The 23,402-nt window shown below is 35.5% G+C and overlaps 1 protein-coding gene and 1 long non-coding RNA gene across 3 annotated transcripts in view; one reads left to right on the top strand and one right to left on the bottom strand.

The window, feature by feature from the left end:
• The window catches only part of BAZ2B (bromodomain adjacent to zinc finger domain 2B), a 406,036-nt gene that overhangs the window by 291,092 nt on the left and 91,542 nt on the right, over positions 1-23,402 (bottom strand). The window contains exon 3 of one of the 2 annotated variants that reach the window (XM_021716325.1): positions 18,445-18,803. The gene's annotated coding sequence lies outside the window, so the exon portion shown is untranslated. Of the gene's footprint in view, positions 1-17,609; positions 17,815-18,444; positions 18,804-23,402 lie in introns of those variants that run through there. The other variant, XM_021716326.1, reaches the window with a different exon arrangement.
• Positions 17,510-20,290, top strand: LOC110596335. Its single transcript, XR_002482396.1, has 2 exons — positions 17,510-17,669; positions 17,967-20,290. It is a non-coding gene; the product is annotated as an uncharacterized LOC110596335 (long non-coding RNA).

Genomic DNA, 23,402 nt, shown 5'->3' with positions numbered 1-23,402 from the left:
CTAGAGCTTGCTCATAGTGGCTTACAAGAGTCAAATGAAATTCTGAAGAAATTTCCAACTCAGCTGTTCAACACAATCATTATTAATTATATAAGCTTATCATTCAAGAAATTACATCAGAAATAAGATAATAAACATCACTCATCACTTCCTAATTATTTTACTATATATTATTATCATGTTGTATGGTTACCACAAAAGTATTATACTATCATCTACACTTCTCAACTTTGTTCAGTGGCATTAAATTGCTGGATTGAAACAAACCATGCTGGGAGTATTTACACAAGGAAAAGAGCAGACACTACAAATCAGAGTTCCCTTTGCCACATACACAAACCAGTTGCCAATATTTTCTACAATACCACTGCCTGTATGTAAAATATTCTTTGACCCAGCAATTCAATCTCTAAGAATAAATCCAAAGGAAATAAGTCAGAATACACAAAAAGCTTAGGGAGGTCTAAACCAGGTACCGGTGGCTCAGGCCTGTAATCCCAAACCTTTGTGGTGGAGGATTTCTTGAGGCCAGGAGTTCAAAACCAGCTTGGGAAACATAGTGAGACCTCATCTCTACAACAAAAAAAGACAGGTGTGGTAGTATGTACCTGTAATCCCAGCTACTTGGGAGGCTGAGGTGAAAGGACCACCTGGAGACAAGGAGATTAAGGCTGTGAGAGCTGTGATTGTGCCCCTGCATTCCAGCCTGGGCAACAGAGTGAGACTCTGACTCAAAACAAACAAAAGATGCTTAGAAATGTCAGATGTGCCGGCTCGGTGGCTCAGCCTGTAATCCTGTGCCTTTGGGAGGCTGAGGTGAGTGGATTGCCTGAGCCCGCGGGTTCGAGACCCACCTGGGCAGAGAGACCTCATCTCTACAATAAATCAAAAAATCAGCCGGGCGTGGTAGTATATGCCTGTAATTCCGGCTACTTGGAAGGTTGAGGCGGAAGGATCGCCGAAGCCCGGCCACTGAACTCCAGTTTGGGCGACTGAGTGAGACTCCAACTCAAAAAAAAAGAAATGTCAGATGTTATATTATCCAATCATATAATAACATATGGTAATAAAAAATAAGTGTCATCAAATTGGGTAGTTGAATAGATTATGATGTGCTGTGCTGTTTGAAAATATATAATGACATGAGAAAATGCTCATGATATAATCCAAACGATTAAAAAAGAACTAAAGAAAAACGCAGAATGCAAACTATATACTTTATAAAAAGAAAAACAGAAAAAAGTAGAAATTAAAAATTGTTTTATTCAAAATACAACAAAGAACCATTTCTGGTTGAAGAATTTTTGGTATTTGGAACTTGAACTCTCTGAAATTTATTACCATCAAAGCTCCAATTTCACCACTATGCACACCCACATTTTCTTATTCCCTCTAGTTGCAGTGAAAGAGGTCCCATCTTTCTAGTTCATGTCAGTTACTCTAACACAGATCTGGAAACCATTTCTTTGCACTTCACAGAGAATCTCTGAATTATATCCTCTGCCTCTATATCTTCATTCTCATTTTTCAGAAAATCACCTTTTGCTTTTTGGGCTATTTTTAAAAGTCAGAAGTCCATCCTGTTACACAGGCTAGAGTGCAATGCCAGATCATGGCTCACCACAGCCTTGAACTCTTGGGCTCAGGTAATCCTTCTGCCTCAGACTCCTGAGTAGCTGGGACTACAGGCGCACATCATCATACCCAGCTAATTTTAAAAATTTTTTTTTAGAGACAAGGTTTTGCTATGTTGCCCAGGCTGGCCATGAATGGCCTCAAGTGATCCTCCTGCCTCAGCTCCCAAAGTGCTGAGATTTCAGACATGAGTCATTGTGCCTGGGCCCAAGAAGATCATCTTCATGTCCATATTTCCTGCCCAGAAACTACCCAATTTCTATTCCTTCCTCTTACAAAACAAAAGCTATCTAAACTATGTTTGCATTCCTTCCCCTTTCAAAAAAATTTTTTGTTTAAATTTTGAAACAAAGTTTATTAGAGAAATAAGAGAGGAAAGAGAGACATGTCAGAGCTGGCATGGATGAGAGAAACCACCTCTATTTCCCTTTAATCCAAATCACTCTGCTGAAACTACTAATGCCAAGGTCACCAATGTCCTTGTTATTTAATCCAATGATTATTGTGGTTCTTAGGTAATATCACAGAAGCATTTTACTCCATGCCCACTAGATTCAAGACACTATCCAGCTGTTTCACTCATGAACACTTTCAATTCAGTAAATATTTCACTTTCACATAACAGAAACTGATAATGCATACAATAGCTTCTGAATAACAAAATTTTGGACATTTGAAATTTTAATCTTAACACTTTTCTGTATTTTTTTAAAACTACACTTTTAATTTTAAAAAAGAAAGGACAATGAATATGATTAACCATAAGAAATAACTGGCAAGTTGTAGAGCTGTTATACACTTACCATAAACAAGTAAATGACACAAATATAAGATAATTTATCTTTTAAAATTGCAAGTTATATTCGAAAATAGTTTTTTCCCCTTTCTTATGGTTAATTTTTTTAGAGACAGGTCTCACTATATTGCCTAGGCTGGTCTCCTCCAACTCCTGGCTTCAAGCAATCCTCCTGCTTCAGTCTTCCAAGTAGGTATGATTTGGGAGGCTGAGGTGAATGGATTGCCTGAGCCCGCGGGTTCGAGACCTGCGTGGGCAACCTGGCAAGACCTCATCTCTACAATAAGTCAAAAATTAGCTGGGTGTGGTAGTGCGCCCTATAGTTCCAGTTACTCAGAAGGCAGAGGCGGAAGGATCGCCGGAGCCCAGCAGGTTGAGGCTGCAGTGGCCGGGAGTAGCCACTGCACTCCAGTCTGGGTGACAGAGTGAGACCCCAACTCAAAAAAATAAAAAGGAAAGAAAAATTAAATACCAAAAATAAAAGTATAATAAATAACTATAAAAATGTTGGTGAGGAGGGTATTTTTAAGCTTAAAAATAGAAAATTATTTTAAATCTAAAAAATTAACAAATTATTATATTTCTGTATATACAAATATTAAGAGGAAAATGATTGAAGTAAATTTAATAACTGTAATATTATTGATGCTTAAAATAATTTATAAGTAGTTTATAAAAATATATTAAGAACCCAGTGCAGTTACAGACAAATGTCAAAGATAAATCACAAAAGAGAAATACATAACAGGATAAGGAACTAAAAAGTGCCCAATCTAGTCATGGAATTGCAAATTAAACAAGATACAGTTTTTTGCAATAGAATTGGCAAGTACTAAAAATGAGGAAAATTTAATGACGGCATAGCAAAATAGATAGTTATATATTGCTAGTGATATATAAATTCATACAATCCTTTCAAAAGCCATGTTGGCAATATAAAGTAAGAGCCTTAAAGTATTCTCAACCTTTGACCTAGTAATTGCATTTCTGGGAATTTACCCTATGAAAATAATGTCAAACAGCAAATAAAAGCATTATGCATTTAAATGTTTACTGAAGTACAACGGAAGGAAGGAAAAAAAGAAGACAGGAAGGAAGGAATCTATACATACAACCATGTGCTATACCACTAATACAAAGGACTACTGGGGCACAAGGAAAGAATCAGATAACCCTGCAGGGAGGTAGAGGGTTGAGCAAATTCCACAAAACTGTTCAGACAGATATTAGAAAATAAGTTGATTTACCAAGCAAAGGGGGAAAAAACAAGAATTGCAGACAGGGGACATCATGTGCAAAATTATGGAGTCACAAGAGGTTATACTCAGGGATCCATAACAAGTATGGCATATCGGTAATATATTTACAACATGCTGCCTCCTATCTCCTGACGGTTTTCAGAAAAGAATATTTGGCAGAGTATAAACACAAATGATAATGAAAAAGATTAGGCTAGCTGGGTGTGATTATTTATATATAACATGATCTAACAGAAGGAAAGCAGAGGGGTTTAAAAAACAAATAAGAGTTTGCCTTTAGCTAATTCATCATGAAACTGGATGATGTATTAGAAACAATACCTTTTGGTCCTCAAGCTCTGAGATTCAAAAGATATTGTTTCTAATACATCATCCAACTTCATGATACGTTAGCTTAAGGCAAACTCGTATTTGTTTTTTAAGCCCCTCTGCAATTCCTAAAAGTTCTAAAAATCGACCTTCTATATGACGCAGCAATCCCTCTACTGGGAATATACCTGGAAGAACTCAAATCACTCATAAAAAAGATACCTGCACACATATGTTTATTGTAGCATTGTTCACAAAAACAAGAACATGAAAACCAACCATGCCGCCCATCAAAAGAGGACTAGAAAAAGAAAAAGGTAGTACATATACACAATGGAATATTATGCAGTCAAAAAGAAGAACAAAATCATGAACTTCGCAGCAACCTGGATGGACTTAAAGTCTATAATACTGAGTGATCTTTCACAGAAACAAAGAATTTAGTATCACATGTTCTCACTCATAAGTGGACTTTAAACAACTATCGAAACACTATAAGAAAAGGATTGACAGTAGCGGGAAACTGCAGGGGTGTGGGGGGGGATGGGAAGGTAGGATGGCAGTAGTAGGAATCTGCCTGGGGGGGGCACACCTCATCAACAAGGGTACCTGCACAATGAATATTTGTATACCTAACCCTGAACTGTACCCCACAATTTTAAAATTAAAAATAAAAAAAAGAAAGAAACAATACCTAACCACCCAAACATGGTAAGCCACAGTCAATCATTTCTGTTCTCACTTACATTATCTGAAAAGAGGGAATAAGTGTTCAATCACAATAAATTATGATGATCATATGAAATAGATTCGAATGTAAAATAATATAATCTCCTACCTCTCAACCAGCTCAACCCTATTCCTTAAAATTATTGTGTATTTCATATTTATCCTTTCGTTCATCCACGTTGCTACTAGTCATAACTACTTATCACTGGAAGTTCATATAACTGGTCTTTCTTTTGTTTTTTGTTTTTTTTGAGTTGGAGTCTCACTCTGTCGCCCAGACTGGAGTGTAGTGGCCGCTCCCAGCCACCGCAGCCTCAATCTGCAGGGCTCCGGCGATCCTTCCGCTTCAGCCTTCCAAGTAGCTGGAACTACAGGCGCGTGCTACCACACCCGGCAAATTTTTTGATTTACTGTAGAGATGAGCTCTCGTCAAGTTGCCCTGGCAGGTCTCAAACCCGCAGGCTCTGGCAATCCACTCTCCTCAGTCTCCCAAAGCGTGGGATTACAGGTTGAGCCCCCGAGCCCGGCTTGGTCTTTCCTATAATAGCCTCTCTTCTTTTAATACACTGCACAGATTTCTTCCCAATATTTCCAAAAATTTTTAATCATGTCATCCCTCTCACTTAAATATCCACTCATTAGTCCAAATTCCCTTTTCTAACTTTCTCTCTCCCTATTTTTTTTAAAGGGCCAGAATCTCACTTTGTTGTCCCGGTTGGAGTGAAGTGGCATAATCATAACTCACTACACCCTCCCATCTCAGCCTTCCAAGTACATGGGATTATATGCAAGCATCACCACGCCCAACTAATTTTTTTTTTTGAATTTTGTGATACATGGGGTCTCACTATGTTGCTCAGGCTAGTGTAGAATCCTGGCCTCAAGCTATCCTCCCATCATAGCCTCCTGAGTAGCTGAGATTATAGGTGAGAGCCACAGTGCCCAGTTCATCTTCCACTATTTTCAAACGAATTTTAGATAGGTTTCCCTATATCCTCTCCTTTGTCAGGTTGCTATTCTAAACTAAAATAATTACTTCCTTCAAACTCCACCCTCTCTTTGAACCCTTTTAATTGCAAACTATTTTTAAAAAAATATTTTAGGAGCCGGGCTTGGTGGCTCAGCCTGTAATCCCGTGCCTTTGGGAGGCTGAGGTGAGTGGATTGCCTGAGCCCGCGGGTTCGAGACCCGCCTGGGCAGCGAGACCTCATCTCTACAATAAATCAAAAATCAGCCGGGCGTGGTAGCGCGCGCCTGTAATTCCGGCTACTGGGAAGGCTGAGGCGGAAGGATCGCCGGGCCCGGCAGGTCGAGGCGGCGGTGGCCGGGAGCGGCCATTGCACTTCAGTCTGGGTGACAGAGACTCCAACTCAAAAAAAAAAAATTTTAGGGTTATCAATAGCAATATTTAAGCATATAAACTATTTGGAACAATGTTGTCTTGATACACAGTAGAGACTTTTGAAGGTAGGGTAGGTTCTGGTTTCTTTTTTTTTTAGTCGGAGTCTCACTGTCGCCCAGACTGGAGTGCAGTCGCCACTCCCAGCCACCGAAGCCTCGACCAGTTGGGCTCCGGCGATCCTTCCGCCTCAGCCTTCCAAGTAGCTGGAACTACAGGCGTGCGCTACCACATCCAACTAATTTTTTATTTATTGTAGAGATGAGGTCTCGCCAAGTTGCCCAGGCGGGTCTCAAACCCACGGGCTCAGGCAATCCACTCACCTCAGCCTCCCAAAGGCGCAGGATTACAGGTTGAGCCACCGAGCTGGGCTGGTTCTGGTTTCTGATTAGCAGTCTGTACTAAAATATATCAAGTATTATCTTTGACGTGGTACCCCACTAGACACAGAAACACTGTATTTCAAGTTCAACACAGCAAGTTTAAGACACCAGCATTAAAATAGACACCATTTATTTAGCTGAGCTCCAGATCCTCATAGCTGGCCTATATTTAGAAGCAATAATATAAAATATTCATATAAAAATGTGTATTAAGACTCAAGCACTACACCTAGTATAAGATGCTCACAATGAGATAAATTATAAGGGGAAGAAAAAAAGGTTCTGCTCTCTCTCAAGTTCAAATCCTGGGGCCTGCAAATTAAACTGATAAATGACAGATTAACAAAAAGTATGCTTATTTTATTGATGTTAACTATTTTTACATGCATGGGGCTTCACATAAAAAAGTAAAAGCCCAATGAAGCAGGCAGACTCAGAAACTTTTAAGTCTATTTTAACAAAGGGAGATAAATAGTGGAGAAGTAACTAGACAAAGGAAAGTGGGAGTTTGGGCTTGTAGGATTGGTAAATTGTGGGAGGGTAAACAGTATGGGGAAACTAATGGATGGTAAGAGTTATTTTAGTAATGCTTGTTTGTGTAGACTCATCTCAGTGCTGACTTTCTGTCTTCTTCTTGGCCATAAAATTCCTCTGGAGAAGGGATTTATGTCAGTCTTCATTTCTCAGAAGTTTCTGATTTTAGTCAGATAAGGGAAGCTCCAAGGCTTCTTTCTGCATCTATTTATTCTCAATTGCCTTTGGCTCAAAATAATCCTATGTAAAAGTAGCATATTTTGGGGTGGCATATTCCCCACCACCGGAAACAATTCATGTACTCTATTTGGAACATACATAAGTTCTCTAAGTGAATGATGGCAATTGAAACTGCTTTCCTTTTCCACTCTCAATTTTTTTCCTAATATAAATAATTGAATTTCCATGAGTTAAAAATTACAAAGTTGAAACATTACTTTATGTACACTCTTTCTCCCTGAGGAAGTTATAAACTCCTTGAGCATATGAGCTGTATGAACACATGAGTATGTATTTTACTTCTGGGCACCATGTTTCTACTTATTAGGAAATAGATGCTGACTTGCTTCTTGTTCTCAATTTAATGATCAATTTGTTTAACTAATTACTACTGCCTAATAAGGGACTATTTGCGCATCACAACGGTTCTAAACATGAGAAACTGATAAGTGATTTTTGTTTCCATGGGAAACTGCAGAATTATTTTTAGCTCACTTATGAAGTGCTAAGATTATAAATACAGAGACAAACATGCATTTTTACCCAGGCACATATAATTAATTTAGTTGGTACCTGTTAGACTTCAGCTGCAACATATAAATGCTACCTTGTAAGAATAAAATATCTGCAAGAATTATTTAACAAAAGGTGTCTCATATTAAAATTAAAAAAGGTCAAATTCAAGGTACTATGTCACAGAAAACCTCACTTAAAAAAGTAGTTAGCCGGGCAGGGTAGCACATGCCTGTTCAGTCCCAGCTACTCAAGAGGCTAAGGAGGATCCCTTGAGCCCAGAAGTTCAAGGTCATCCCAGGCAACACAGCAAGACCCTTTCTCTAAAAAATAAATAAATAGCCGGGCTCGGTGGCTCAGCGGTGGCTCAGCCTGTAATCCCGTGCCTTTGGGAGGCTGAGGTGAGTGAATTGCCTGAGCCCGCGGGTTCGAGACCCGCCTGGGCAGCAAGACCTCATCTCTACAATAAATCAAAAAATCAGCTGGGTGTGGTGGCACATGCCTGTAATTCCAGCTACTCGGAAGGCTGAGGCTGAAGGATCGCTGGAGCCCAGCAGGCCGAGGCTGCAGTGGCTGGGAGCGGCCACTGCACTCCAGTCTGGGCGACAGAGTGAGACTCCAACTCAAAAAAAAAATAAATAAATAAATAAATAAATAAATAAAATTAAAAACAGTGAAATTCTGGTCACATTCATTTTAGCTTTTTCTCCCCTAAGTATGCCTTGTTTCTACCCTCCCATTTCACACATAATACAAAAACATTTACACATTCTTTAAAACAATTATTCTCTTTTGTGAGTTTTGGCAAGTATATCTATGAACAAGCTTTGTGGAGGGTGAAGGGTAAAGAGAGCTTTTATCTAACTGTCCAAAGTTATTACATGTTCTCTTCCTGGACCAAGTGTTTACTGTTTACACTGCCCTTCCCTAACCCTTCAACTTTCTACTTCAAATCCCCAAGGTATGATTACAGATAAGAGCTATTTTCTCAACAAGCTGCTGAAAATATAAATGACAATGCACAGGAGTTTAATGCTAAGATACTTACATCACTATGGACAAAATCTTGATACTTTCCAAGAGGACTTGGTTATATAACAATGCTCTACTCACAACTGAGTTTTAAAACCTTTAAAGTTAACCCTTTTTTGTTGTTACTGCCCAACTCCTATGGATACTTCCCTTAGCTCCTAAGTAGTCCCTTATTTAAATTAAAGAGATCTGACCTATACCTGTTAATTATTGTTGCCTTGCAGACCCTATTTCTTTCGGTTTGCTGTACTAACAACACAGAAAGGGAGAAAAACATCATCCTGTGACTTACAGGCTGATTTTGATTTTTCCAAATGCTGAAGATAGGTTTTGCTGCTTCTCATGTCATCATAATGGTTTATGTCAACAATGAAACTTTTCCTTAGGAAGATAGATCAGAAGTATGTTTCAACAACCATGTCATCATAGAAATCAAAAAGAAAGTATGGTTTCTATCTAAACTTACAACACTGGATCGTCTTTTATTTCCAGTTTTCTACCTTTAGTTTACCTCAAAACTCATCCTTATACAAGATAAATGATTATGTAAATGTTTTAAGGTTTTCTTATAACAAGTCTCTTACAAGTAAATGTTCATCACAATACTACAAATAAACAAAATAAAACAAATTTCACTATCATATGTTGTAACAATATATTTCATTATTATTATTATATAGTAATAATGAAGTTAGGAAAAACCTACCAGCTGAAATACATTGTCCTTGGCCAAGACACCATGTAAAAGTCCTTTTGCACATTGGAGTTTTGAAAATTTTTTGAGTCTTTCCTTTTTCATACTGTTTTTACTGAAATCCAGTACTGGTGTTATTGAAAATAGGGACTAGGAGTTTTGTTACTTTTTGTCCTTATAGATATACCTTTTTGGACAGTTCACTGTCTTTTCCATTTAACCAAAGTAACTAAAAGAAGTGGGGTTTTTTTGGTGGTTTTTTTGTTTTTAAATCAGAGCCATCACCAAGAAAAAAGATGCAAAGATGATATCCCCTCTGCTCTCTACTCAACGTTCTTAGCATGGGTGATCATACATTAGGTTTCTAGAAAAAAATTCACAAAAGCATATGTAAAGAATCAAGAAGAAGGGAGGGGCTCTGGTTAATCTAAAATAGAAGATTTTAATATCTCTGACCAAAAGCGGCAGTTTTATAGGTTTTAACCTGGCCTCCACAAACAAGCCTATCATTGAAAAGAAGGATTTGAAACTGATTAGCCCACCTTCTCCAGTGAAAGCCAAACAGTCAATTTTGAAAGCAATGGAGGAAGAGAGGGGTCGCACGTTATTTTCTTTTCCTTATAGTGGAAGAAGAGGTATGTGGGTTAGGTTGACCCTAAAAAGGCAGAACAATTCCAGATATTCAATGAACTAGCTTTAGCATATTTGCTGTCTACTAGGGGCTTATACTATCCTTCTTTTGTTGGATCCTTTCTTCCTGATCTCTGAATAGTCAAAATTTAATCATTCTTTATCTAGTTCAGTGCTACCTAAACCAAAGAGTCTCTTCTAATTATTCCAACCAGAAGCCATCTCTCTCCTTATCATGATGAACTTTCACAAACTTTTATCCATAGCTATCCAAGTGCTGCTTGAAGACAGCACTCAATATAAACTTGAAGAATGAAGGTGGATGCCTCTTTTTCCTGTTACTAATACTAGAATAATAAAAGTATATAAAGTACTATGATTCTCCTGTAGTGTTACTGAGTCAGTTCATTTTTTAAACAATGACTAAATCTTTGTTTTGCTGAGTTCCTAATATAGTATGTAAAAAATTCAGTTCATTAACTCTTCTTTCATTTCTAAATACAATTATCTATTGTAATAAGAACCAGAAAAGGCAAATAAAATCCCAAACCTTCATTTTTGTGAAAGACTAAAAACTTCCCTCCTTCTGACCTATCAAGAAGTGAGGAAAGAAGGAAAAGTTAGATTTATTTGAATTCTCCTTCCTTTTATTTATTCTGTGAGGAGATGCTGAACAGTAGGGAAATAATTGAAAGGACAATAGTCAAAAGGGAGAGAGAAGGGCATAGAATAATTCAAAAAATGACTGATATAACCTCAAGTAATGGAAAGTTAACTGTATATATAAAGTTATGAACCTATGAACTCAAAACTGAAATGTAACATATCGTCCTTTAATAACCTCTGAATTTATTATTTAAAAAAAGTACAGCCTACTATCAGTTAGATTAAATGTGATCATATATTCTGTTATACTACCAACATACCTAGCCTCTTGTGATGCCAAGAAAGAGTAAAATGCACTCTTAGGACTGGTACTCAACCTTGAAGTACTGAGAGGTACGTCATCATCTAATGTGGGGACAAACACATACATGTACATGTGAACCTAATACCATGTGTAGAAAGCTCAGTTTAAATGCATCATAAATCACTCAGGTATCTACTCATTTTAACATATACAAATCAAGGCATTGCTCCTTGTGATTCCTAAAAGGATAGCTGAAATAACATTTAACATCTTCTCCTCCCACTCTTTTCATGAAAGTTTGAGATATAGAGGTTTTCAACTCTCTCTTTACAGTCATTTCTGACAGCACACAGGAAACTATTATATTTGGACTAACTTACACATACCACTTAAATACTGCAAGAGCATAGCTGTGCTTAATATTCCAGAAGTGATTCAAAAAGTAGAACAGACTCCTCATTTAATTCTTTCTAAAAAATTAAAGCAGCTTTATAGTTTTAGGATTAACATTATTTTAATCCAATTATTGTCTTGTCAATTTTCCTTTTTATCTTGTTTTACACCACTCATAAGTTAAAATTACTACCACTTTTCTACATATTAGATGACATTGTTTTACAGACTAATTAATCAAAAGCTATTGTTAATGTTGTTTCCCCAAACTGTAAATAACTAAGTAAAATATATTAGCAATATTTTCAAATCAAAGATAATTCAGTTATTCATCTAATGTTCAAAATCATAAAGCATTTTTTTCAAAAATTACACTGGTTGTATAATCTAAGTTTGTTTATTTGTTTGGGTCCAGCCACGATTAAATATATGACAAGTAACATATGACCTTTTACACTTGTTTCCTTCAAAGCTTCATTTTATTCAGCATTAAGTTTAAATTAAATATTTAAAATTGAACCTGTTCTATGTTGCAAACACAGCTAAAAGGAAGAGCTTCTGTAGCAGCAGTGACCAGATTTTAAATGCAGGTAGATCAATACAAAAAAAAAATCACCAAGCACAGGCTCCATGTGTGAGTGGAATGGTTTATAATAGCTTGCAAATGACTATGTGCTTGCTGTAACCAGCTGTTCTTAAATTATGAATATGCAACCAATTCATGTTAAAGCCAAATCCCAGCACTATTTCTACAGAGAAATCCCAGTAGTTTTGCTTGTTCTACATGTTAGCTCTGTTAAGGATACAAATAGCAGTAAGCTTCCGAACAAATAGGACCAAACTATTGGCATTTCATGCACCAGGTCCATTATCACAGCAGGGAACGTCAATCATTGGTACATTCCTATAACAGCTCAGGCAATATGACAATGATCTCGTAGGAAAAAAAAAAATCAAAATCTCTGCAGCATACTCAAAGTCCTTCTGACAACCTAATGCTTTCTTACTACAGCCAATCAGATTGTCAGACCCGACCTACTAGAAGACTGCACCAAGCTTGAAACATTTAAAAACATCAATCATAAAAACAAAGACAGGACATTGAATTATACAGTATTAACCTCCAGGGTTTGCATACAAAGACCTTAGATTTATTTATGTCCCAGCGAGTTAAGGGCTTCAGTACACCTTTCTTTACACCAAACTGACTGCCAATTTGATGAACCTCTCTGCCCTCAGCAGGAGTGCACTGTCTTTGATTAATGAGTGCATGTTTGTGGAAAAGTGTTAAGAGGCGAAAACAGGAAAAACACACAATAATGTCTACACATAGTTGAAGTACCAATGCAATAATTATTGTCGAACCAAAAACTACTTTCTTATATACCACACAAACATGTACACAACACAAAATTAGTAAAGGTTCATATCTATATATTACCTTCACTATTATTATCCACAATACTCAATAATTTTTTTATTTAAATAAAAGGCATTCAAAAACCAAGGTGCAAGTCAAATTTCATAAATTATTTTAACTATGTTTAAAAGCATTAATTTTACTTTTAAAAACAAATTGAAACACGCTTGTCTTATGTAGTAAAAATTTAAGTATATGGGGTGAAAATCATATTTTCACCTCATATTCTTATAAAAGTCTATTCATGTTGAAAACTAGATGTTTAACTTGTAAATATCGGATTAAATATTTTACATTTCAAACTTTATAGTGACTTGCCACAAATCAAATAGCACTCAAAATACAACTGAAAGTGATGTAGTCATTTAATTTTCCAGCTTTCAGCAAAGATGTTGTGATATTTTATAACTCCATATGCAGTTGTAAATGATTTATTACCTATAATATCAAAGTTAATATGGTCAACAGAAAAACTTATGAATCAAACTTAAAACTTTTAAAATGACTCTTCCTTTCAGAATTACATTCCTTTAAGAAACCCAATACCTGAAAATTCCTACTTAAATTATGGAATGCTTATCTGCACTACAATTGAGGTTATATCTAAAAATGAACTCAGTATTTTTAGATTCTTTTTTTAAAGTTTAATTTAATATACAACTCAATGTTATATAGTAAATTGATTTATATTAATATCTATCTGCCTTGACATAAATATGAGTAAATATGTTTCTTAAATATTGAGTTATAGTATACAGTAACAGACTGATTTCCTTTTTAAGGAGTTGTATGGCAATTTTATTAAAAGGTTGAGAAAGCACATTAGTCGAATATAAATCTTGGCTTTAGTCACAGTAATGCTTGACCTGTTTTTAAAATAAGTGTCTCTATAAACTTATGATTTTAGGAAGACATAATTCTGAAATCACTCAAAGGTGACAACTCATAAGTGTTAAAAATTTGTTTATATTGTACAGGAAGTCTTGAACAAATTATGTAGTCTAATAATCAATTTCATATTTTAAGTATTTTTTTAATGGCAAACTATTTTACATATGTTACAAATTTTAGGCTCTTTGAATAATCTTTTAAATGCCTAATATACCCAAAGAGCTAAGGATTAAAATCCAATAAATATTGGAACGAGAAAAAGTCTCTTAATATAGTAATAATAAACTAAATTATATCCTTAAATCTTACCATCCTAAAGTTTTTATATATGAAATTTTCTTAAATGTGTTTTTTTGTCAGGATAATTAGTCTTTATTCTTCCTCTTTTCTTTTTCCCATTTCACCCTCCCACCAAAAAAAAAAAAACCAAACAGGCAAATAACTAGAAAAAGTAGAAAACAGTGAGGCACCAATGGAACAACGAAACCATTTTAGTACCACGGTATGACAGCTGAAACTAATAAAAATTATGACAGTAAAAAATATAATTTCAAATTTTAAAATCACTAAATTGCTACTAGTGAAATATTTTAGATCACAGTTTGTAAATTTTTAAACAACACTTTGGTCTCATTAAAAAAAAAAAATTTAAACATAATACTGTTGCAAATTTCCCTAAGTAATTATTTCTTTTCTCTTCTGATCATATCCAATAACAAACGTTTAAAGAAACATTTAACCAAATGGGTAAACATTTATTAAATAAAACACAATATTTTTAAAACTTCATGTCACAAAATATTGAATTTTATGTAATCAAAATCTCTTAAAATACCTAACTAGGTCATTTAATTAATCCCTCAGGAAATCAAGTACATTAAAAATTACTAAAACTTGATAATTTCAGTTAGCGTCAAAATCCCCATATTACTTTATGCTAAATCATATTTCTTACTTTGGTTGTTATAACTAGGACTAGTTCAAAAACTCAGAAAATACAACTTAAAATTCTTTTGATGGAGAAACCACTAAACTAAAAGTAAGCAAGTTCCATCATATACCTTCACTAATTCAAGGAGATAAGACAAAAATCTTGAACTTTCATGCAACTGTGCTATCCTACATCTTGTATAGTAACACAAAAGTAGCAACAAAGACATTAACAATTGCAGTTCAAGCTGGGAGTGACTGTTCTGTTTCAATTCAATGACACCACTAATGGCTTCTTAGCAGCTCCATGAAATCAACCAGCTGTCAAGTTGATGCATCAGAAGGAACAGTTATGCACTCCCATAAGAAAAAGCAACACATCAGGATGTTTGGCAAAACATCTGCTCCTTTACACTGCAGTTCTATAATAAACATGCAAACAAAGAAATGGGAGAAAGGGCAACAGAATTAAAATTCCAAGGTTCCGTTATAGTCTTATATGCATTTTAAATGAATGGGTTATAAAAAAAATAAAAACAAATTCCCACTAAGTTGAATACTTTAGGTTATCCTAAATTTTTTAAAATGTTAAATATAATTAAACACTCAGATTCTTCTAGAAAAGCAAAAACTACATAAAAATCTGTACATTTAAAAAATTCAGAGTAAACTATTCCCGTAAAATCAGTATCAGTTATATATAAAATTCAAAAATTAAAACTAAAATATATCCTTTTTATCAATAAGTGTTTAGTAAATGATGCCAACAGTATTCCAACAAATACATTTCCAAGACTGAACAATCTAAAAATAGTTTTTCATTAGTGTTTGAAAGAGTACATGTTGCTATATAGTCCAGTACTAATTTAACATATGAGAACAGTGAGGATATTCTTATCTGGATTTTAAGATCCGTACCTACTCCTATTTCTCTCCAAACCATTATAAGAACGCAACAATATTAACTTCTCATAAATAACTTCCTGTTGTTAAATCTAATTTCCTAAAAAAATAGACTCTTATTTGTCATCATAGGCTAAAAATGATTTTACATTCAAACACTCATTTTAAATGTTTGTAAAAACTTACTTTTTTCTATCTGAAACACACAAGTGCCTTAATGTTGCTCAAATTATTGATTATGCAGCACAGTGACAATAATATGTACAGTGTTTACAATAGGTGTGAGACATCAAATGTACTTAACTACCATTTTCTTAAACTACTTATCCTCTGTTGCTTGCCATTTATAATCTGCCAAATCTTTTAGTCCTTTGTTGCATGTATAATTTAGAACCATCTGTTCTATGTGCTTTTAACTATTTAAACATTTTTCACCTACCTACAATTCACATAAATGGCAGACATTCAATTCAGTCAAGCTTTTTACATAGCATTTTACATAAAGCAAATTCCTGGATAAATAGATAACACCAAAAGAGACTGTTACAGAAATAAAAACATACCACAGATAACGTAAGTTTTTATGTGTTAGACAAATCTTTTCAATGTATTCAGAATTGTTTCTATTAGCTTTTTTTAAGTTAATTGTTGTCAATGTTTTTCCCCAACCCAGAAGACAAAGAGAATGCAAATTAAATACAGACAGTTTCATGTCCTTGTTAGAAGAGATGTAAATATGCTGACTGAAAATGACTACAGGAGACAGAATTCGACTTTGCCATTCAATTTACACTGCCTCTTATTTATATACTAGTCAGTGTATCATTAAGTTTGGTCATGTGACCAGACCAACTTTGGTGAGATGAAAAACTATTTTAGACAAGCAAATTAAAGCAATGCTAGTTTATATTGTTTATCTTTTTATAATAGCTGACAGAGTTTATAGCTAGAGATTATAAAATATCTTTTTAAATTAATTCTGCCTTTTAAATACTCTACATTTTTGCCAACTGTTCAACCTATTATCTACTATTAAAATTTTTAAGTATGCAGTATTTAGAGACGTTTTCAATAGCTGTATCTTTTCAAAATATAAAGAAATAAACAAAGAAAAAAAGAATATTTAATTACAAAGCGAGAGCCAGGTAATCTAAAATAAGTATATGTAAATATTAACCAAGCTAATTTTTTTAAATCCATACAGGAGAGTGGAGCAAATAAAAGAAATACGCTGATTACAAATAACATTTGAAACCTTTAAATATAAAACATGTACACAAAAATTAGCTAAATACCAAACGACACAAAAAGTTTACACCATTTTTTGGCACATAATCTTCCACCTGTTACCAAAACATATATTGTGCAGACTTTGCCAAATCATCTTCAGACCAAAACACAAAAAATAAGCCACACAACTTATCGTTAACCTCTAAGTTACAGGATCCTTTAAAACAGGGGAAAAACAGGCGAAAAATGTACTCGAGAAAATTTCTCGATAAAGTTTACATGACGTCACTGGGCCCCCTGAACATTCCCTAAACTTTAAGCCTTATCCAGACACACTTTTTGGCTTTCTAAGGCTTCTTTCCTTTCCTCAAAAATAAAAACAGAGAGACTTGGGAATAAAATTGCCCAAGATGGCGAAACGCTTGTTGTTTAGAGGGCAGGAAAAAAAAATGGAGGATATTGTAATATACACAAAGGGATAAATTTCAACAACTCGGCCAAGGACTGCAGCTGCTTCCCTCTTTATAAGGAAGCAACACACAAAAGATAAATACAGAGGGAGAAAGAAAAGAAGAGAAAATCTCCCAAACAGCAGGGCCAGCTCTGACTCTTCAAACACTTCCTTCCCTTCCCAAATCTCAATTCTGGGGTTCAAGGAACTACTTTAAGAGGAGGGGAGCCGCGAAAGGGAAAGGGGGGAGGAGGAACGATAAAAAGATTAAAAGAGGGAAGCGGAAGAGTTGGGAGCTGGCGGCCGAGCCCCGGGAAAAGCTGCCAAGAGATGAGACCAATTCACAGACCTTACTGTATGAGAAGCAATGCTCCTCAAACCTTCTGCGTTCTGACATAGACCTTCCCAGGTATCCAGATCTTTTCCCAGTCCCACCTGCCCCACCCCCACCTCCGCTCATTTTCAGGAAACTCTAAGAGCCTCGAGCTACACACGGAGAGAGCAAAGGAGGCCCGAAAAGGGGAGTCGGGGTGGCAGACGCAGCTAATCAGTCCAAGAGGGAAGAGGGGGCGGAGGCAAAAAGGGCAGCAGTAGGCGGACGGGGGTGGGGGGGCAATCTTGAAACTACCCCGGCCCGGAGTGGGGGAGCAGCGGGTATTCCGGGGTAGGAACGGCGATCGCAACGCTGACAGAGGCTGTTTTTAAGACGCAAAACTGTTGGCGGCGACCAGAGCGCTAGAAGCCGAAGGGGAGGAGGAGCGGCCGGCACAAAGGAGGCGGACTCGCGGCGGCGTCGGCCCGGCCGGGGAGCACGGCCCGTGGCCCTACTGCACCGAAGTCCCGCACTGGCGGCTGGGAATAAAGTTTGCGTTCTCCTGAGGCCGCACCCCCCACCTCCCACCCAGGACCGCACATCTCCGCGCCCTCCTCCCCCAAACTCCACTCGGGACCCCAAGAGCCACCCCAGCCTTCCAGCCAGCACAACAAAGAGACGCACCGACCAGCGAGGGTAAACAGCGGCGGCAGGGCGAGAGGGCGGGCAGGGCGAGCGCCTCCAGATTAGCAACTCCGGAGTCCCCCGCTCGCAGGAGCGTAGTTCCTCCTTTTCTGTTTCAACCGGCTTTATAACATTTGGGATTTTCATCTTCACCCGCACCCCTCACACCCGAGGATTTGAAACTCACCTTTACTTTCGAACTGAGAGTTGCGGTGGATGGGATTTTTGCCTTCCCCAGATGGTTGAAGGTTAAGATTTTTGGAAACCCCGCCACCTCCTTATTTCTATTATTATTTCTGCAAGAAAAGTATAAAGAGAGTTGGATTGGAGGTGAGATGTGTGATCGGGAAAGCCCTTGACTCCCTCCTTCTCCGTCTTCCGCCTCCTCTCTCTCTGATTAGTTCCTATCCAGCAGCAGATTGAAGCAGGAGATGATTCTTCTCAAGGTTTGTTCAGCAGCTTCACTTCTAGGCGAAGGCTTCATGAACCAAGTGACGTCAACCAACAAGGCTTCTCTCTCTCTCCTCTCTCTAACAATGAAAGTTGCTGTTAACAAGGGAAAAAAGAGAGAGAATTGTTTATACCATTTCGGTTCCAATAATAAATGACCTATCAGCTCCTAAAGGAGCCAAGAGAGGGGTTTGCTTCTTCCTTCCAAGAATACTGTAGCTTTGAGTTTGCACCGTTCCTTGTCCCAGGAAAGTTAAGAAACTTAAAATGTTGTTTTGCTCTGCTTTTACAGAAGATATGACAGAAAACAGGATTGCAAATTTAATTTTTTAAAAAGGAAAACTGGAGAATAGGGAGCTCTGGGTAATCATCTCCACCTAAACTTTTTTGTTCCTAAATTCAGAATTCTGTTGAAATCTACAAACCAACAAAATTAATATCCCGAGAACTTGTGGATGTTAGGACTCAGAGTTAAATAAAAAGCAGGATGCAGGATGGTCCCAGTATAAAATTCTACTGTCCTTCCTTGGGCAAGTTAAACTGGCTGTAATGTTTATGCACTGAGTTAAAATAAAATTTAAATAAAAGACGTTAAAACTGTAAATCGCCTTAAAGTTATATGTACAAACTGTAAAAGGTAATCTCGGTTGTTTTGTTTTGTTTTTGGTTTTGGGTTTTTTCACCCAGTTTCTCACAGGTTAGGAAAAAAAGGATAGCTAATTGTAGGAACACTTTTTAAGAAAATCAAGTTATAAGTAAGACTGGAAGCCCACTGCTCCATCTTTAAAACGATACATACGGTTATATACTATTTGTCTAGCCCCATAATCTCTTCCAACTTTCTATGTTTTTACTCTTCCACTCCCCCAACACGAATTCCCAAATCCTGCAACCAATCAAGATAAACTAAAGAACATCCCATTCCCTCCCACACTCCATCCTATAGCTTCCTAAAAACTATTTTTAAAAAAGCCTTAACCTTGATAACAATTTATTATCCATTAAGAAATGTAATTTTTTAAAAAAAGTTCGCTGAGGCAGTTTTTATGTTCCTCCAGAACACAATAACGTCTCGAAGTTCATATTATTTTTTTAAATTGTATGATTTAATTTTCAGGATGAAGAGTAAGTAAAAATTAAGCTATAGGAAAATAATTTGATCATATATGTGTATTTTATACATACATATGTGGATAGATGTATCTTAAAAGATGCTATTGTTTTATGTTTCCTCTTCAGCTACTGGCTGTGATTTTAATTGTGCTGGAGGATCTTCATTAGTATTAACACATGGGGAGATTTCACAAAGCTGCTTCATTAGGAAAAAAAAAAGCTTGGCAGACTAGGTCTTTTTGCATGCACTGAGAATGTCAGCCTTACCTCGGTCATTTGTAACATAATAAGTGCAAGTACAATGATTGCGATGCAGGAGCACTGGGGGAAGGGCAGAAATACTGCCTGTCTAATAAGGATATCTGAAAAGAAGGCTGCTCATTACATAGTAAAATGTATGCTAAAAATTAGTGAAGATGATGTCTCAGGAGACTGATGCTAAATAAATTAATGTGCTGATATGTTTTTAATTATTATTTTTGTAGTAGTTTATTTCATTCTCAGGATTCACATTGAGCAGCAAAGCTGTGCTAGCACTTATTGATTTTTTTCCCTGCCACATTCCCGGAATACAGATTTTAATCATTTCACTACACCACACTTAGTAATTTCATTAAAAACTGGAATCTTCCATCCCCAGAAAAGCATTTAATTTCAATGACATACAATTTCTCTTTTAGCAGCAAACTGTCTCTACAGTAAAAACTGGCCTAAGGTTCAAATGCATAATTTAATCCTGAGTTTTCCATGCTCTGCATTCCTTTCAAGCTATAATTTGAGTAACTACCTAATAACTGTAATAAGGACAATAATTTCCCTATAATATATTATTAACTCATATTTAATTAACTCGAAGGCCAAGCTCTGTATATGTATGACTGGGTCAACAGTTCTACAATCTCAAAATTTACTAATAATGTTCCAGAAGAAAAATATAGATTAAAATATAAGTATAAATGCTAGTGTTTAGATTCCCATCCCAAATCACACACAAAAAAGTTCATGCATTATTCTGTAATGGTGGTTATAACTCAAATAAATGCTATCTTAAAAACTTTGCAACTAAACAATGAAATTCATGGGTTTTTTATACATGAAATATTGAATATTAATATTTTAACAATCCATTACTGATACTTTCCCTGATCGTTAGCATTACTGTTAAAAATACTAAATTTTGAAAGAATACCAAATAAGGTGAAATTCAAGTTGTCCTGATTTTCATAAAGAATTCTCTTGAAATAAAATTAAGTGGCAAGCTGTAACTTGAATAGTTAAGAATATATATTTTACTTAGATACTTCAAGCAATATATTACAAAGCATGGTTCCATTTTTAGTTCCAATAATGTTTTAAAATAATATTGGGTTTGCAGGTGGCACATTGGTTTCCTAAACAATGGATTTCATAAGGATATGTAATTTATACTGACCGGTTTTTAGAAAAGAAACCTTTGAGAAAAAAATTAAATGAAATAAAATTCATTAATTTAGATTGTGGAAATATGTCTAGACAACAGAAAAAATGGTCCATACATAATGAAAGTGATCAACTATTATATAAAAACTCATGATAAAACTATTATATAAAAATGGAGTGATTTTGGAACAATAAATTATTGTTCGAAATTCAAAAATTTTTATGATTATATGTACATGTATAATTTCAAACTAAAGCCACATACAACACAAAGTGATCTTTTACTTTGTTGTATAACAAAATAAGTAACTTATAACAAAATAAGACATAATCAAAAGAAAGGAATAAAGGATAAAAGTGGTGATATTGAAAAACTTCATTTTAACATATTTTTAAAACATTTTAAAACTATATTTTTATTATCAAGCGTTCTTTTTATAGTTTGGGAAATAATTTTGTGACATTCTCAAAGATGAAATGGAATTAGATGGAAATCAACAATTAACAATAGTTGGTAAATGAAAAACTCATATAGAAATCTCAAATTCATAAAATGAATTTCTGTATTTCAGCAATAATAACTCAATAATAAAAGTTTTAATCTTATATTAAAATATATCTTTAAAATAATTTGATGTTATTTGTTAATTCAAATTATTATTCAATTTAATCTATACTTTTAAATTTTTTTAATGATGTCCTAGAAATTTTAAACTGGAGTACTCTAATATTTGATAACTTCTTACTATGAAATTGTACTTAAATAGTTTTTAAAAATACGATTCCTTCCCTTTTTCACATTATCACAGTTGATCATTTCAGAGATTACAACATAATCATAGAGTTGAGGGCAAAAAAGAGAAAATAATTACTATAGTTACACAATAATTTAACTCCCAATAGCACTTAATCTTCTACAGACCAAGATCATCATCTAAATTAGTACTTCATCATGTACATAATTGTGAAAGAATTCAATGATCAAGCAGATCTTCTCCAATTTTAGTGATAATTAACTCTGAATTTCTCTCTATATATATTTACCTATCCTACAGACTAATGATGCCACCACTATGGACTAAATTGTTACACTTTCTTCTGCAAATAGCATCTATTTTTAGGATCAAAACAGAATTTCTTAAATAGGTAGATATAGAGATAGAGAAAGATGTCTAATTTACTACTATGGGTATTGTACATGGTTCCTCAAAGAATAAGGAATCAGCATGCACAAAGAAGGAAGTCTAGGAAGGCTGACTACAAAGAAAAACAAATGAGAGATCTCAATAGTATAACAAGCTGCCCACTGTGGTATCTTGATTCTGCTTCAATCACTACAAACTAATGAAGCTTTATCTGTTTTCGGTCATTGAACAAACATTTGAGTGCTTGCTATATGCTATGCACTGTGCTACAGGCTGAAAAAACATGAAAAGCTAACATTCTGGTTGATGTTGAAAGTGTGAAATTCCTGGGAGATTAGAGACTCATAAATCACATTATAAAGATAAAAATAATAAAGTTTTGTGAGACTGAAGAGAATGTGGCAACTAATTCTGACTGGAAGACTGAAAAAGGGTTTATCAAAGAGATCCACTAGAATACACAAATACTGAGAACTTACCAGGCAAAGAAGTTTGGTGGGGATGGAATTCTAAGTGAAAGAAGTCATAAGTGTAAATATGCAGAGCTACTAGGTCTATCCACTAGTGAGAAATTCAGTGTGAAGAATGACAGGGATCAAGGGATGGCAGGGATGGCAGGACATGGACGAAAGCCATAAAAGGAGGCTGGGACCTGAGAGTGAAAAGCCTAATGTACCACGGTAAGGTAAGGTAGTTGAATTTAACCTGAGAGCCAACAAAGATTAGAAAAGGAGTGACAAAATCAAACTTGTTTGAAGAGAACAATAGGCAAATGACAGAAGTATGAAGAGATTGCTTCATAGTTCATGAGGAAGATAGTAAGAGAGAGTGGCACTGGAAATTTAGAGCTGGATATCTTTGAGGAAAATTTCAATTTGGTGACTAACTAAAAACAAAGAATTAAGGGAGAAGAAGGAATGAAAGAGGACTAGCAAAATTTCTAGCTTAGTGAATGGGGTAGATGCTAGAGTCATTAACTATGTTCCATAATACATTTTTTTTTTTTTTTTTGAGTTGG

Source organism: Carlito syrichta, unplaced genomic scaffold, assembly GCF_000164805.1.
Source record: "Carlito syrichta isolate Samal-C Ts95f unplaced genomic scaffold, Tarsius_syrichta-2.0.1 Scaffold308699, whole genome shotgun sequence".
Lineage (NCBI taxonomy): Eukaryota > Metazoa > Chordata > Mammalia > Primates > Tarsiidae > Carlito > Carlito syrichta.
This window is presented reverse-complemented; position numbering and strand designations above follow the sequence as displayed.